The sequence below is a fragment of the Halichoerus grypus genome, chromosome 9 (assembly GCF_964656455.1).
Source record: "Halichoerus grypus chromosome 9, mHalGry1.hap1.1, whole genome shotgun sequence".
In the NCBI taxonomy this organism is placed as follows: Eukaryota; Metazoa; Chordata; class Mammalia; order Carnivora; family Phocidae; genus Halichoerus; species Halichoerus grypus.
This window is the reverse complement of record NC_135720.1, coordinates 73477260-73494909: the sequence shown is the minus strand read 5'-3', so window position 1 is coordinate 73494909 and position 17650 is coordinate 73477260. Positions and strand designations below refer to the sequence as shown.

Sequence of the window (17650 nt, the reverse complement as noted above, 5' to 3'; positions counted from 1 at the left end):
CCGCCTCACCCCTCCGGCACCCCCCTGTCAATCAGCACTTCCCTGCAACCTGATCCCCGCGTGTCGGACCAGCCCCGGCGTGCGTCGGGATTATTCCCTGGGCGCCGCGCCCACCGGGTGCCCACCTCTCGCTTGCCCGCCGCAGTGTTTCTTCCTAGGAGCCTGCAGGCTCCGGGGTCTGAATCGGATACCCTAGCCCTGACCGTTTCCCTCTTCCTCCTCGCGCCGCTGCAGCAGTGGGCTCGTCCTCCCTCGGGCGCGGTGGAGATTATCCTAGCATTGCGCCATATTATGCCCTCGCCTTCCCTGCCTTCCTCGCCGCCGCCTCCCAAGCCCCGCCGAGGCCCTTCGCCCGAGTCCCCTCCCCTCGCCCCCAACCCCCGCCGCAGGGGCCGCCCGGGGGCTCTGCAGAGGGGCCGGAGTCTCTCGGCGCCTCGCCCTTCCCGGCAGTGGAGCAGAGACGCGCTGACAGCCCAGCCCAGCCCCCCGCCCGCACTCGAGCGCGCCGCGGAGCTGTCACCCAGCCGCTGCCCTTCTCCGCGCCCTAGGATTATCCTCTCCGGAGCCGCGCGCTGCCCCGGCGCGGGGGAGGGGACCGAGCCGGTGCCGCGGGTACTCACCCCGCCCCAGGAGCGGCGCCTCCCGCCGCAGGATGAGCGGAGTCTGGGCCGCCGAGGGAAGCCGCGCCGGGTGGGTGTGTGCGACCGCGCGCGGACCCTGTGCCCCGGGGCGAGATGCCTCCAGCCCTAGCCCGCACCGTCCCCCCGCCCTCAGCTCCGGGGTCCCTGCGCCCGCCGCCCGTGGCCCCGAGAGCCTGTACCCGCCCGCCGCCGCCTCCTCCGCCAGCGCTGCCGCGTCTCTCTAGCGATCCGCGCCGCGTTCCCATCCCCGCCCCCACCTCAGCTGTGGCTGCTCCAAGGAGTCAGGTGACGGCGGCGGACTAACCCGGGCGAGCTCTCCGCCGAGCGCCTCGCGGCCCCCTCCCAGCTACTCACACACTCTAACCCCCCCTCCCCGCCCCGGGACCGCCAGCTTACAGGCAAGGGGGCGCCGCGCGCGAGCATCCCCGGCCAGCGCGAGAAGAGAAGAAGGAGGCGGGGATGGCAGGGAGGCCGACACCCACCAGCCAACCACCCTCCGCGAGGCTCTCAGCAGCCCCTCCGCCGGCTAGACCCGCACCCAGCACGCACTGCGTGCGCGCGCACCGCGCACACCTGCCGGGCTACTGCGGGATTCGTGGAGGGCGGCGGGGGCGTTGGAGCAACCCTGCCAGTGGGCTTTTCAAGTGCTGCTGTGAAGGCCAAGGCTAGGGCGTCGCCGCGCGGCCGGGCAAAGCCCAGCCCTTTCTCCTCTACATTCTGTCTCTGACACGCCCGGCTGTCGGAGGCAGCCGTGGCCGGGAAGGGCAGGGCGATTTAAATGGCAGATTCTGCAAGCCAACCGTGCCGTTCGTTACCTGTGCCTCAACAGCTTGGAGCTCCTTTACTTGTTTCAGTTACAACTGGGAGCCGGGGTGGGCAGGTAACTCTAGCCACGTTGGTCTTAAACGGATACAGAGGTCTGCTGCAAGTGCGAATAATGAACAAAGCCATCAATCAAGGCCCAAATTATATTCACAGTAATTATTTGGTGTGTAGGGGAAACTCTTTGTATCCTTAAAAAGTAACGTCTACCAATTAAATATAGTGTTTGAATGTCTTAAGTATATTTGAATTGCATACATGAATTTCTTAAACGGGGATTTGGACTGGGTTAGTAGTTTCGCGTGTTCCCATTTTCAAAGATTGCTACTTATTGTAATCTTGAAAAACTTTTACATTCTCAAAGTAGAATCAAGATCAGAACTAAGCTGTGAATTTTCTTGACATTTTTTTCTGGCTACAGGTGGCCTCTATTGGGCCTTAAGGGCTTAAAATGTCTACCTATAGATATCAAGTTTTTGTGGTGTACTCCTTTTACCTGGTACAGTGTTCGTTATGAAGTCATGATTTCATAACTTTTGGGACTGAGTCTAGCATTAATTAGAAATGTGATGAGTAAAGATAGCCTAAGACCACCATTCTTGGGTTTCAGATACTAGTCTTACCATATGATCTAGCAATAGGACACCTAGGTATTTGTCCAAGAGAAATAAAGAGATAGTTCCATTTAAAAACATGTACCCAAATTTTGTAGTACTTTTATAGAATGGCCCCAAATTGAAAGAAACCCAAATGCTCTTCTACTTATAAGTGGGTAAGCAAAATGTGTTCTGTCCACACAACGGAATGCTACTAAGCGATAACAAAGAACAAACCAACAACAGGGATGAAAATGCGTTATGCTAAATCAAAGAAGCCCAAACTCCAAATGCTACATGTTGTGATTCCATTTATATAACATTCTGAAAAAGGAAAAACAATAGAGACAAAAAGCATATCAGATGTCAGGAGTGGGGAGAAGAGACTGACCACAAAGGGACAGAAGGTAACTTGTCATAGTGATGGAAATGTTCTACATCATAACTGTGATGATTGTTACACAACCCCATATATTTCTCAAAACTTATCAGTTTATACACTTAAAATTGGTGAATTTTATTATGTGTAAATTATACCTCAATAAATCTGATAAAAAGAGCTGGAATGACAATATTAATATACAAAGTAGACTTCAGAGGAAGGAATATTAGTATGGATAAAGAGGCACATTTCATAATGATACAAATTCATCAAGCATATGTAGCAACCCTACATGTTTATATACGTACGAACAGAGCTTCAAAATAAGCTAAAGCAGGGGCGCCTGGGTGGCTCAGTTGATTAAGCGTCTGCCTTTGGCTCAGGTCATGATCCTGGGGTCCTGGGATCAAGTCCCGCATCAGGCTCCCTGCTCAGTGGGAGTCTGCTTCTCCTTCTCTCTCTCTCTGTCAAATAAATAAATAAAATCTTTAAAAAAAATAAGCTAAAGCAAAAACTAAGAGCTTTAACAGGAGAAACAGACAAATCCACAATTATATTTGAGAATTTCAACACTCTTAGTAATTGATAGAACAGGTAGGTAGAATATCTGTAAGAGTATAGATGGCTTGAAATAACCATATAAACATTTGATCTAGTTGACATTTATGAAGAACTCCACCCAACAATGGTAAGACACATTCTTTTCAAGAACATATGGAACATTCACCAGGATAGACTACATTCTGTAGTCTCATAAATTTAAAAGAATTACAATCATATAAACTGTATTCTCTTACTATTGTGGAATTTATCTAAAAATTAATAAAGATATCTGCAAATCCCTAAATATTTGATAATTAAACAATGCATCTAAATAATCCACGGGCCTAACTTTCCCATAGGAAAGTTTACTTTTGAACTGAATGGTAATGAAAATACAACATATCAAAATTTGTAGGATGCCGGTAAAGAAGTGATTAGAAGGAAATTTATAGCATGAAGATTCTTACATTCAAAATGAAGAAAGACCTAAAAGGAACTTTAATTTAAGTTGCAATCTTAAGAAACTAGAAAAAGAACAAATTAAATTCAGCAGAATTTCCTTCAGAAAGAAGGAAATAATAAAAATAAAAGTGAAAAAGCAAATAGATAAATAATAGATAAAATCAATGAAACCAAAAGCTGTTTTTTCTGAAAATGAAATTGATCAAGGAAATTATTAGCCAGACTAGTCAAAGAAAGAAGGAGATGACACAAATTTCCAATGTTAGGAATGAAAGGCAGAATAGATCCCACGGACATTAAGAGGATAAGAGAATGTTATGAACAACATTATGCAGATAAATTAAACAATTTTCATGAAATAAGGAAATAGTGTAGAATAGTGATTCTCCAACAGTCCAATAGTAATGTCATGTCACATATATTGATATTAGTTAAGAGGTTTGGAGCAAGTAACATGTTTCCAATAATGGTCAAAATAATATAGTCTGTAAGTGATTTACTTTTCAAAATTAAATTGGAGTAGATTCACAGTCAGTCCTATAATAGTTTGAAATTACATGTGGTTACTTACTTACAGATAGCACTGTGAAGTATGGGAAGCCATAGTCTATCGCTGGTGTACTGCTCATGTCTCTGGTGCTATGCATGGGAGGGTATCCCACACATGGACATCCTTCTGTCATGGGTAGTAGCAGAAAAATATTTGAAAATCGGCCAACTATAAAAGTGTCATACACAAATTAGTAAATTATGTCAAGTGTAGAACCAACTTTTGAAATGTTATTGATTGTTTTGGAAGAAGGTCTTACTGAGCTTTGAAAATAATAACATATTTGCAGTGGCAAAGATTAAGAAATGCCAGGTTCTTGGGGCACCTGGGTGGCTCAGTCGGTTAAGCGGCCAACTTTTTTTTTTTTTTTAATATTTTATTTATTTATTTGATAGAGAGAGACGCAGCGAGAGAGGGAACACAAGCACGGGGAGTGGGAGAGGGAGAAGCAGGCTTCCCGCTGAGCAGGGAGCCTGATGTGGGGCTCGATCCCAGGACCCTGGGATCATGACCTGAGCTGAAGGCAGACGCTTAACAACTGAGCCACCCAGGCACCCTGCGGCCAACTCTTGATTTCACCTCAGGTCATGGTGTTAGGACCTCGGATCGAGCCCTGTGTCAGGTTCCACGCTCAGCAGGGAGTCTACCTGAGAATTCTCTCTCTCTCCCTCTCTCCCTCCCCCCATTTGCATGCACTCTTTCTTTCTCTAAAATAAATAAAATAAATCTTAAAAAAAAAAGAAATGCCATGTTCTTCTATCTAGGAAAACCTAGAAATACAACCATGAATGTTGCATATGAAATTGAAGGAAAGAAAATTGATCAAAAGGTAGAAATACATCGAGGGGAAGAAAAATGATTCCTTATCAGTATATTCCCTTTGAAGGCCCAGGAACACAATAAATAACATTCAATAAATTTTAGTCAAGCAGGACATTGGTGGGGCTCCTGACTGGCTTAGTCAGTTAAGCGTCTGACTCCTGATTTCAGTTCCAGTCATGATCTCAGTGTTGTGAGACAGAGCCCCACATCAGGTTCCAAACTCTGTGTGGAGTCTGCTTGAGATTCTTCCTCTCTCTGCCCCTCCCCCTGCTCGCTCTCTCTCCGTCTATTAAAAAAAAAGTAATAAGCATTGACATTCAATATTTTTACAAACTGAAAAATCTTTTTATCTCTCTCAGTGATCAGAAGAGATTATATACAACAGACATTCAGAACATGCTTTTAAAAATATATATATGGAACTTTTTTTGAGTCAATATACATGTATGTCACCACACAGATTTTTTTCCAAATCTGATTTAATACCCATGTTTTCTTCTGAGTATCAGATTTAATACGGAAAAACCAAACCAACAATGATGACATGTAGACACAATTTTATCAACACCTGAAGGCAAATGTCTTCAAGCTCTTGGTTTCAGTTTATTTGTAAGATACAACAAGAGTAAAAGAAACTTTAATTCCTGATTTGTTCAGGCAACAAACTTAGGTGGTGTTGGAAAATTCACATTTTTGTCTAAAACCGATAATGTCCTTCTTAAGATAATTTATAGGGTGATTTTATTCCAGGGATATTTTCTGTCAAAGTAGAAAAAAAAAACAACAAACAAACCATGAGGTCCAAAAATAACTATATTGGAATATACCATCCCCAAACATAAATGTGACATGCCTATCCAAACTTGAAAGCAACTGGCAACAAAAAGCAAGTTTGAATATCCTGAATGCATTTGTATAGAGACAAAAAGATTGCTTCACTTTTATAAGGTGACAAATGAAAGAGACCGTAAAACTGATGAGCATTCTAATGTAGCAAGAAAATAGTAGGTTGCATAGAATATCGGTAAGCTTGAGATTCAAACAACTAGATTATCTTAGAGATGTATAATATTTCATCCATGAAACCATTCAAGTTATTTAAGAATAAAAGGAAATGAAGAGACAGTATATTCCAAGTCAGGACAAACATATTTATTAAGTTTTATTCCGCCTAACAGGTTAGAAATAAATTCCTTGGAGGGGCACCGGGGTGGCTCAGTCGGTAAAGCATCCTACTCTTGATCTTGGCTCAGGTCATGATCTTAGGGTTGTGAGATCAAGCCCTGCATCGGGCATGGAGCCTACGTAAGATTCTCTCTCTCCCTCTCCCTCTGCCCCTCCCCACCCTATTTCCACATGTGCACGCGAGCGCGCTGCTTCTCTCTCTCAAAAAAATAAATAAAAAATTTAAAAATAACTAAATAGATAAATAAATAAATTCCATGGCAACAGGCATATTTGAAGGAACATGTACGTTTTAAATGTATAATAATGAAAATAATTTAAATATGATATTTTCATTTTGTTCCCTGTTTTAAATCGAATATGGCCGTTCTGGTTTCCTATTATTGTTCTGGTTACCTATAACAAATTTTGTCTTAAAAAATAATTTTTAACTCTCTCTCACAATTTTGTGAATTAACAGGGCTCTGCTGGGTATTTCTCCTTTGAAGTCTTTCATTTGGTTGCCATCAGATGACAGCCAGGGCTGTAATTGTTGGAAGTCTCTACTGGGCTGCCCCAGATGACTTACTTATTCATTCACATGTCTGGCCGTTGGTGCTGGCTGCTCACTGAGCTCAGCTGAGGTTTGGACCAGAGCACCAACATAGGGCATCTCTCTGTGGCTTGGGCTCCTCATGTGAGAGTCCAGAGATGTCACATATATTACATGGTGGCTGCCTTCCAAGAGGGAACATCCCAAGGTGGAATGTTCCAAGAAACCTTGGTAGAAGTTTAAGGTTTCTTATGACCTAAGTCCAAGGTCATGCAGCATCAGTTCTGTTATATTCTCTCAGCTGAAAGCAAGTCACAGAGCTAGCCCAGATTTAAAGAGAGGAGACTATTATGGGGAAGTTCATTGGAAGACCAATGACCACAGTGATACACAAAAGTAAAACTTTGTGAAAAACCTATAAGGAGAAACCTGTACTCTCAGAAGTAGGAGGTTAAGTGAATCACTTAAGAGTCCTTGAGAACTACTGAAAAATAATTGGAAAATGATTTAAAAAATGACTTGAGCATACATTAAAATAACATAATGAATTAATTACTCTGGTTTGAATATTCTCTCCCATACCAGGTAAACTCCTACTCATCCTTCAAGACCTCATAGCAAGTTACATCATGACCTGCAAATCCTTCCCAAATCCTCTATTTTAGCCTTCTTTTTACAGGTGAGGAACTTTAAGACTAGAGAATTTAAGTGACTTTCCCTCTGTCACACTGAGGTAACAGCATAACCAGTCCTAAACTCTAGTTGTCAAACTTCTAATCCAGTGTTCTTTGCACTGTACCCATTGCTTCTAATAAAGATATAAGGTTATGCTAGACTCTCATTTCATTATATTAATTTGCTCCTTAGTCAGAAAAACCCTTTTTAAAATGCATGGGCTAGAAAGCATGGTAGCTAATATCTTAGGTTTAGAATTGGACAAGTCCTGGTTTGAGTTCCTGGCATTGGCCCTCACTAGCTGCATGACTTTAGGCAAATTCTGCAGCCTTTAAGGCTGGGTTTCCTCATCTACAAAATGGGCACAATCATAATATCTACCTCGAAGTATCATTATTACCATCAAATGTGATAATGGCATATAAAGCCAATAACCGTGTGTAGTACACAATGAAAGTCCAATAAATGTGATTAATAGTACTCAGTGAGTAGTTGTTGATGGAGTAATTGATTTTTTTATTTTGTTAACTTAAGGTTATATTATATTTTTATTATCTTATTTTATTATTTGGAACTATAATTCAAGTGTATATAGTTCTCTGATAAATATATTATTCTACTAGTATCATTTCTAAAGTGAGAAAAAAATAATTTACCCAGATCCTGAGATGTAAAACCAGATTACTTCAAATATCATCATGGGTTGGACTGAGCTCCTACTTTTCACAGAAAAAGAGTAGAAAGCACACGCACATACAGTCATTGTGCAATAATGCTGTAGCAAACAGCCGTTCCCTCTGTCTCTTTTCCCAATCTAAAGAGAGAATTTCAAGGACATTTTTGGGAGTGAGAAGAACTTTCTCTGAGAAATGAGAGCCTGTCTGGGGAAGGAAGTTTCCCAAATAAACTTCTAACTTAAAAACGTGAGGGCTGAGCCAGTGTGCCTCACCTTCCAGAAGTCTATCATCTTTAAGTTTTCCTCTCATGATCTTACTTTCTCCTCTATTTTTGATTGTTGTTTGTATTTGTCCACAGCTCAGTTTACAGTCTGGGCTGCTTAGGGTGAGTGACTCGGGCTCCGTCTGATAATTCACTGCATGAGTGTGTAGAAGGCCATGCATTTGTCTCCATACAGCTCTGGGAACACAGCAGTGTGCGGGAGAAGACTTGCTATTCTCACACTCGTCAAATTGTGTAACTAGAATATATGCATTACTGGCCGGTGTTAAAAGTTCTCTTGCAAAAATCATTACTTAGATCAGCTACAATCATAATTATATCATTATCAACTATAATTATATCAGTCAACCATTTCTGTGTCTCCAGTAAAGACAACATTAAAGAGAAATGGAAAGTTTAGGCTATTTGATGTTCAGTATAACCAGATGAGAATGAGCGGCTGTGTTACTGTTTAAACTAATTTTGACTGGAACAAGGAAGGTCTTACTCTTTTTAAAGCATAATCCATTTAATGATATTATTTTTCTACTTGCCTTGAGTATTTTTCTTTGTCCAAGGACTTAGACTTTAGCCATTTGAGAGTCATTATAAAGGACAGAGCATTGTCGTGGGAGGTTTAGCAAATTAGAGGACTCTACATATATAGTTTGTTCTAATGCTTATGTTAGCCTCGTGCTAGAATGTTCCCAAATTAACCCTCAAATAAAAGTGTAATGAAACAAATTACATAATTTCCTTTTTTTAAAAAATGTTAGTTTGGAGAACCAAATTTTCAACAGAGGATCACATTTTAACCTTTTTAAAAAAGAAAGTTTTATTTACTTATTTATTTTAGAGACAGCAAAAGCCAGGGTGGGGGGGAGGGGCACAGGGAGTGGGAAAGGGAAAGACTCTTAAGCAGACTCCCGCTGAGCGTGGAGCCTGATGCGGGGCTCCATCTCACGACCCTGAGATCATGACTTGAGCCAAATCCAAGAGTTGGATGCTTAACTGACGGAGCCACCCAGGCACCCCCACATTTTCACTTTGAAGTATGAAATAGATAAAAAAAAAAAAAAATGCTAGAGTGCCAGTTATTTCCTATGGGGAAACTAGAGATGAGTTGATTGTTGTAATTCCCAGAATTTATGGCCATTATTGACTTGACCAATGGAAAACTTCCCCTTAAAATTTTGTGTTTTTAACCTAAAAGTGGTTTAATTCTACTGTCATTGCAAATGATTTTAGATGTAGTCATAAAAACAAAACTCAGGAAATTGTCTGGCATCATTGCTCATCACGTATGGACTTGGGATGTTGTTATGTCTCTGTATTGATGTTTCTAAATGGGCATTATCAAAGATAAACATTTGGTTTAATGACACCTGAATCAATGTCAGTGGTGCATCTCTTACATCTGTTAGATGTGAAGAGACAGCCAATTTCTTATCATTGTTACTGACTTTATTCTACGACCCCTGTCAACTTCACTCAGGATTTTGCTGTTAAGAAAGAATGAACATTGACATTAGAAGAAAACCCTAAAACTTCCACTTTGAGGGCAAAAGCAATGAAATATGAATCAAATGAGTAAGTTGATACACTTAGTATTTATGCAGCATTGTTTCCTAGGATCATCAAAATATTTCTTATTAATAGACCACAAAATTTTGAAGATGTACACATTTCATTGCATATTGGAGATATACATATGGCTGTTTGCATCTTCGAAGTTTTGTTGGGGGTTTTAGTCCTTGGCCTGATGATATCCAGTGAGGGACATTATTTGGCAGCTGCATGGTTTATTGCTGGTTGCTGTCCTTTGCAGTTGGAGATGTTATTGATTATCATTATCACATGGTCCCTATTAGGGAGCCATCGTCCATTCTGAACTGCGTATATAAATATTGTTGATTGATTTCCAACTACAGTAATGGCTGGTGTGGCTGCTTCTGTTTGAGACCTGCCTCAGATACACAATCTCTTGCTCATAAGCCCTTGATGGTAATTACATCTGCTCAAGTACATCATCTTTCAGGGGCTATTGTCCCCCAGCAGCCCACAGCCTTGCGACTTACCAGGCATCAGTATGTCCTTAAAATATCTCGTGTGCTTTCTCTAGTTGCAGTTGTCCGAGCTTCAGCTAGCAATCATGGTGGCATTTCCATATCCTCATCCTCATCTGCTTCATTTCCGACAGCTGTGTGTATAAGGAATCACTTTAATGACAGAGGTCTGTCCACAGTCAAGGAACTCATTGCTCAAGAGTCATGGTTACCACTTTGTTCTCCATTGTGACCATCTCAAAGGCTGGATGTGACATTTATGATAGATTTAAGTGTTACTGTCATCCAGGACTTTAGACAGATACCTCTGAAGCTTGATACCTTGCCAGTTTTAAACTTTACCAGCTTCATCTTGGCCTCCTCCATTTAGAAAGCCAAGGCACCTATCATCAAACAATACACTATGGCTTCCAGCCCCACAGAGTGGATGAGAGGTCCTGATTGTGATAAGGCTACCTTGCAGAGGCTTGTGTGAAATCGGGTCAGTAGAGATGTGCTCATGCCATAGTTAGCAAATTTCTTTCTGCATGGAACTTCTGCATGGGAACAACAGCACTTAAGCAGAATTATTTGAGAAATAAAAGAATATGAGCTACCTCCATGATGCTGAAGGACATCCTGGGCTAATGGAATGAAAGAGTTTCTTACAGGTGTGGAAGGATGTTCTGGTAAAATCTGTGTCTATTTTTATCAACTATGAGCAAGTTTATGTAGAATAGATTGCTTTAACTGTTGCTGAAAACATGTATTCTGATGTCTTATTGGGTGCTCCAGCTACAGAAAGAGTTAAAAAACGGGATAGGGACCTTTAGGGTTCAAGACACAGGTGCCTAAGCCCAAATTGCACATAATAGGGTAACAATGTGCCAGAAGATGCTAGGTGTCTATTAGCCATGGTGAGCCGGACCAAGCAGACAGTACTTGGTTATCCAGACAAGTGTTCCATGGCAGAGCAGAGCCCAGTCAAGGGTAGAGCAGGTCAAGGGTAGAGGCAGGATTCTAATATTGGTAGGAGAGCTGGTAAGAGAAACTCTAGAACAGCGATTAAAAGTCATTCTTAAATACTACCTGGCTTGATTCAGACTTGGAATAGCACTGATTTTGCAAATATGAACAAAGTAGCCTGATTTCTAAAAATGAGTGCAGAGGCAAGACATCAAGGTCAGCAAAAACTCTGCCCTGTTTTAGTCTTATTATCTTGCACTATGGTTTCATGTATAAGTTGTCTTCAAGTGGTTTAGAAAGCAGACTATTAGTAATATGTGAACATATTTCCTCCTAGTGCTAAAGATATAATTGAAATAATATAATTATTTTTTGATTTCTATATTTGGTTTCATATATCTATATATGTTTAATATAAAGAAGATTTTCAATTATAACCTCATCTTCTTGCTTTCAACCTTGTTTACAGCCAAAATAATTTTTAAAACTGGAGCTAATTTGAGGTGTATTCTTTTCATAAAAATCAAATATGTCTTCCTCTACTTACTTAACTCTTCTCACTTTTTTACAGATAAATTAATTTCCTGACTACATAATTGTCCCATTTAACCTCTTAAAATCTGTGCCTCTCCCCAATACAAATATATAAATGTGGCCAGTGAGCTAACAAATGAATGGACCGATAACCAACACAGTACCTAAAACATAGTAGATGCTCAATAAATGAGTTTAATGAATGGATGGGAATCATGGATAATAATGACATGGATGAAAAGAATGGATTTTTCAGAAAATTTTAATTTGTGAAATAAGCCAGGAAACTCTAAGGGTTCTTCTGATTAGATGAGGTCAGACACACAGGGAAATTCAAGGCAGACTGCCTGGCACTTTTTACAGATCAACTGGCTTTCCTCCAAGGAATTCTAGACATTGTCACAAGTAACTTACCAACAGCGTATCAGTCCTTAGAACACGGTCAAGTAAGGTTACAATCATTCAAAAGTAAAGGTTTAAAGGGTTAATCACTGCTGTGTTGTGAAAATACTATCAGTTTGTCAGCATAGCAGTACATTTTGATAGGGATATGCAACAACATTGTAAAATAGCTAAGTTGTCACTGTGACTCATGATTCCTGACCCAAGTTTCATAATCTTTTCTTAAAATCTGCTCAATTTAAAAAATCAACTAAAAACGCTTTTCCATAAACTTGAATAAGATGATGAATTTCTGCTGCAGCAGCAATTTTCATGTTTAAGAATTAAATTACAGTATATGCTTTGCCTAGGACTGCATAGTTAGGAAACTGTTTTTTTAAACCGAGTATGTTGAATCATAAACACTGATAGATGAACCATCTTATTAGCTTTAAATAATAATGTGATGTGCCATTAAGTCAACAAATATTTGTTGAAAACTCATCTGCCAGGCACTCGCTAGAAAAAAAAATCATTGCGGATCTTACATTCTAGCAAGAGAAGACAGACAATAAACTAATAAGTAAGACAATTGTCTAAAATGTTAAAATATGACAGTGCTACAGGAAAAAAGAGTAAGCAGAAGGATCTGGAAACTGGTATGGGAGGAGTGGTCATGTAATCTTAGGATGGTCAAAGGTGGGAAGTTCATGGAGGAGGGACATTTGAGTAAAGACTTGAAGAAGTGAATGACCCACTGGTGTACAATACATTGATAATTACTCTTGTAAATGTCCTTTTGAACAGCCCTCATATGTTAATATATTTATGTGGATGATGTCATTCCCTTGCCTAAAACTTCAGTGACTTCCTGTTGCTTTAGGATAATGTCTCTCCTTAATTTGTTTTATGACAACTTCTGCAATCTCACCACTGCCTCAACCTCTAGCCCCCTGCCTCTTTCTCTTGCTTATTCTGCTTCAGGCATGCTGGATTTATTTTAATTCCCTCCCGAGTACCGGTGGCTTTCCCACTTTCAGGCCTTCCTACAGGCATTTCTCTCAGCATGTAACCATTCCCTGGACTTTATTTACTTACTTATTTATTTATTTATTTATTTATTTATTTATTTATTTATTTATTTATTTTACCTGACCAACTTCCCAACTAGCCATCCATCCCACCTCCCAAACTATCCCCTATTCTTAGATTCTCATTGCACAGCATTTTTGCCTTCCCAATCCTTATTAAAATCATAAGTAAGTAACTTTTGTGTACAAACCAAATACCTTTCTTGATATCCTGTAATGTGCCAGACTCTATCGTAAATGTTGTGTATATAGTAAGTAAGTAGATCTGGTCCTGCTCTGTGGCACTAGCAGCCTAGCTTGAGCTAGTTAATCAGAATTTATTTGGAAGTTTATGAACAGTGTTAAATCATTGAAGTGAGTCTTACCAATCACTATGCATGTAGGAAAGCAGTACAGACCATAAAGTGATATTCTAATTCTTCGAAATGAAATGAATGAGGAGATGTCTATTTTGGTTATCTGGCATATGACACTTCTCAACTTTTGCAAAATATCCTGTTTAGGAGCCGACAATGACCCTTGTGAGTCAATAAGCGATTTTGTCAGAAGTACAACTGCACAAAATATATTTTTAATATTAATATTTTTAATATATTTAATATATTATTTTAATTTTAATTTTAATATTTTAATATTAAAATAAATATTATTTTAATCAGAGGATTGTATACTAGGCAGTGAACTCTATATCCAAAATAATCAGATAGATGAAGCTCTTACAGCGGAAAAAGCTACCTATTTAAGAAAAAAGAATTCATCTACTTAAAAGGCATTCTAAATGGATTTCATAGTAGCACAAAACAATATGCATTTATTATTCTAATCTGAAGAACACGACAGTCATTTCAGGTACCTTGTTCTTGAATAAGCAGTAAGGTCAGTGCCTTAAAAAAGAAGAGTAACAGAAAAGGGGAAACAACTAGAGAGAAGCCAAATGTACAGTTCTGGATGTATGTTTATATATCCAACACCTGCTACTGCGGAATTCTGAAGATCTCATTCTATGTGTGTTACGCTAACAGGAACGGTTTCATCACGTGTGTGTTTGAATTGTTGGTACATTAGATGATATTCTTTAGTCCACTAGCTTTCTATAGTCTAAGCTTCCCGAGAGTGTGAAGTGTCACTAATTCTGGCGTATGAAGGTAATTTTGCTAGTGCACGGCAAAGGGCGCATTTGTTTCATCCAGCCGTTGGTATTGCCACAGTGTAAAATGTACTCAGCACTACGGTATGGGGATTTAAGATTTTCTGTTGCACTCCTCACTCCGTCATACATATAAATGGAACCATTCATGTTTTCTAAAGTGTCCACAAATAACTTTTTGACAGTGTGTTTTCATTTTGTTTCTTTGCTTGATGCCTACATTAAAATAAAATTATGACAAATTGCAATTAACGTCACAATGAAACTGGCTCTTTAGCTCAGTTTGCAAAGGTGTTACCTGCCCATTTCTGAGCATTACTAAACTGAACTCGAATGGGTGTGACAACAGAGCTAGGCATATATGTTGCTAGTTTACTTTTATGATTGGATTTTGAAGGAAAATGGCCAAGATTCCACACAATACACAATATAATACATAATACACGAAAACACACAAACGATATAGTACTTGACAATTAAAACCAAGAGAGTGCATTTTGAACATGTTACTCTTGATGACATGTTCAAGTAAAAGGATGCCTTTCATACCAGCAAACAGTTGTTCACTTGGTCCTGCCAGTGAATCAGCAGGAAAAAAAACCAACACTGCATTTAAGGAACTAAAACCCGCGCTAGCTTTCTTATTTTAAGCTTTCTAGTAGTCCATGGGGGTAGTTACTAAATTTCCTAAGTACAAAGTATTCATTCTTTTCAGTCTTGTTCTGCGGAATGAGAGGTTACCAAAAGTCAGGACGAATAGGGTAAGTGTGACTCTAAAATGACATAAGCCTAAAAAGAGAAATCTGAATTAGATTCTATTTTCTGAAAAGGGTGGGGTTAAACTAACAATTCTAGTTCTGGAGCACTGGAGAAAAATATCATGAGAGCTTGCTAAGGGAAAGCATTACTTTAAAGTTGCTTGTGTGCATTCAGCTAAGAAAATCCCCATAGCAATGGGAAAATGTCAATAATTTCATAGAGGAGGTAAAAGGTTTTCATTTCTGTTATGCTTGCCCTGTTGCTAGGGTTAACATTAGATGGAATTTTTTTACATGCAATCACTTCAGGACTTTCATTCTAAATTTTAAGATCTGGTGGCAAAACTACTTTCTTATATCTGAGCCACTGAAAAATTATTTTATAATACAAAGTAATGTCTGAGGCAGAATCGAATTCTATAAGTGATTAGACCACTGATCTGTTAGTTGAATGTACTTGGAACTTTGTGCCTCTAGTTTCACTTGATGTCAATTTAAAGAGGTCAATGAAATGAAGGAGTGGAGACGGTGAGGGTCTTTCAGGTGAAGACAGAAGCCCCCTGGATCGAGTGGAAAGAGATCTATTTTTATAAACAACTGAAATCACGTAATTGTGAAAGCAGCAAAAACTATTTTTTACAAAAAGGAAAAGTCTCCATTGTATTCTTCTCAAAATCATTCCTATTTCTTGATGACTGTAAAGAAATAATCTGCCTACTTATAATACTTACTGGAAAGCTATTTTTATGCAAATCTAGTCATCAAGAAATATCTGATGAGTTTAAAAAAAAAAAAGGTAACAGTCAGTTCTACCTTGTGAAATATTTATGGCTCTCCTGAGAAAATTTACCAGACTTAGAGGAACCTTGGGGAAACTGTAAAACTAGGGACCTTAGTAAGTAGATAGCCCTACTTCTGAAACCTACAGGGACTTTTAGGATGAATGAAGATCAATAGCCATTTAGGGATATCCCACACCAACTTTACAGCTTCCAAATATGGAAGAGAAATGCAATTAAGATAAAGCAATGAAACATATAGATCACAAAATCCCTGGGGACATTTTTTTTTTCCTTTCTAACACAAATATAGTTTTATCAGGCACATCTGTGGAAACAGTCTACCTGGATTTCAGGAAGGCATTTTCCAAAATCTCTTATGATAGCATAATGGACAGGAGAGAGAAGAGTGGGCGGGGTTACAGGACAGGCGCATAGACGCATAGGTGTTCAAATAAGATAGGAAACCCTGGGTATTTCTGAGCCAGTAATTTGGATGAAAACACAAGAGACATTTTTATCAAGTTTTAGATGATATATTTGCTAATGTGAATATATTGAAAAACGAATTCATAGTCAGAAGAATGCCAAAAGGTGGATTAATTGGTGAAAATTAATGAGATTGAACTTTAAAGGAGGTACATGACACTTGCCTTCCCATCCCAGTGTCTTTCAAGGTTTGACAACTTTCTAAACTTTAAAATAAGAGAACAGAACATGAAGAAAAAGACCAATAGATTCTCTCAATGCAACAAGCCAGGGCAGTGGCCAATGGGAACCACGCCAGGAAGTGGCGGAAGATGCTAAATTGGGGGGGGGGGGTGGTGCGGAAGCTTGTGTCTCCCTGTGCTGTGCTTTGGACGATGGGGGTCTGCATTAACACTCTAAGGGACACCATGATCTCTGCGGGTGTAAACAGCAGTTTAAGATTGTGACACCCAAAAGGTGAGGTAGGCTCAGGATCAGAAGTAAGTTTTTATTGTCACTAAGGTTTCTGTCTCATAGTTGGGACAAGGCATGGGAGTTTCTCAGGGGAGGGTACAGTCTGCCTACTAGCACCCCGGTGGCCTGATGGAGGTGAGCAGGCTGTCTAGCTGATGGAGTGGCATAATCCCCAGCAGTGGAGGCTGGAAAAAGCTGTGGAGAAAGTCAGTCCTATAGATAAGTGAATGTCAGTCCTAGCAGGGAAAATAAATTACTTTCCGGAAACAAAGGTAAAATGTCCACAATCAGGATTGCACGGGGGGAGAGGGTGGGAAGGAGTCAGTGCATAGAGGATGTCTGGGGCCCACTTCGGAGTATTTCTTACTCTGAAGTTCCTAGAATCATATCCTGGTTCTACCACTTACTAGTGGACAAGCTACTTAATTTCTCTGTGCCTCTGACAACAGCTATCTCAAAGGGTTTTTGCAAGGATTAAATGAACTAATATTTGTAAAGCACTTAGAACAATACATGGCAAATAATCAATGCTCTGTAACTATTTGCTAAACGAAATTAAATGAACATTCGAATTGATGAGAGAAATACAAAGGCCTATCTCAGCATATAAATGGACAAAGGACATAGACAATCACATAACAGGTGATTCAATGATTGAATAAGCATGGGAAAATACTCAATATTAATAATAACCAATAAAATACATCTTAAAAAAATAACAGGATACCATTATAACAATAAGGCCATTGTAGGCAAGATGGAATGGGTATGTTCCTCTATTCTGTCATAAAACACTAACTCTTCATGTTAGGTACATTTGTAGGTACTGGTGATAGAAAAACAAAGACCTCCGGGAGC

At 39.8% G+C, this 17650-nt stretch overlaps 1 protein-coding gene and 1 long non-coding RNA gene across 2 annotated transcripts in view; both read right to left on the bottom strand.

Annotated features, from left to right (window-relative positions):
- SNAP91 (synaptosome associated protein 91) overlaps nucleotides 1–1197 on the bottom strand; it is a 146871-nt gene extending 145674 nt beyond the window's left edge. The window contains exon 1 of the mRNA XM_036101007.2: nucleotides 1038–1197. The gene's annotated coding sequence lies outside the window, so the exon portion shown is untranslated. The remainder of the gene's footprint in view (nucleotides 1–1037) is intronic.
- Nucleotides 1198–4983: 3786 nt separating this feature from the next.
- Nucleotides 4984–17650, bottom strand: part of LOC144378976 (uncharacterized) — a 54079-nt gene continuing 41412 nt past the window's right edge. Inside the window, exons 3-4 of the long non-coding RNA XR_013440935.1 lie at nucleotides 10228–10349; nucleotides 4984–5104 (exon numbers count right to left, since the gene is read on the bottom strand). This is a non-coding gene — a long non-coding RNA (uncharacterized LOC144378976). The remainder of the gene's footprint in view (nucleotides 5105–10227; nucleotides 10350–17650) is intronic.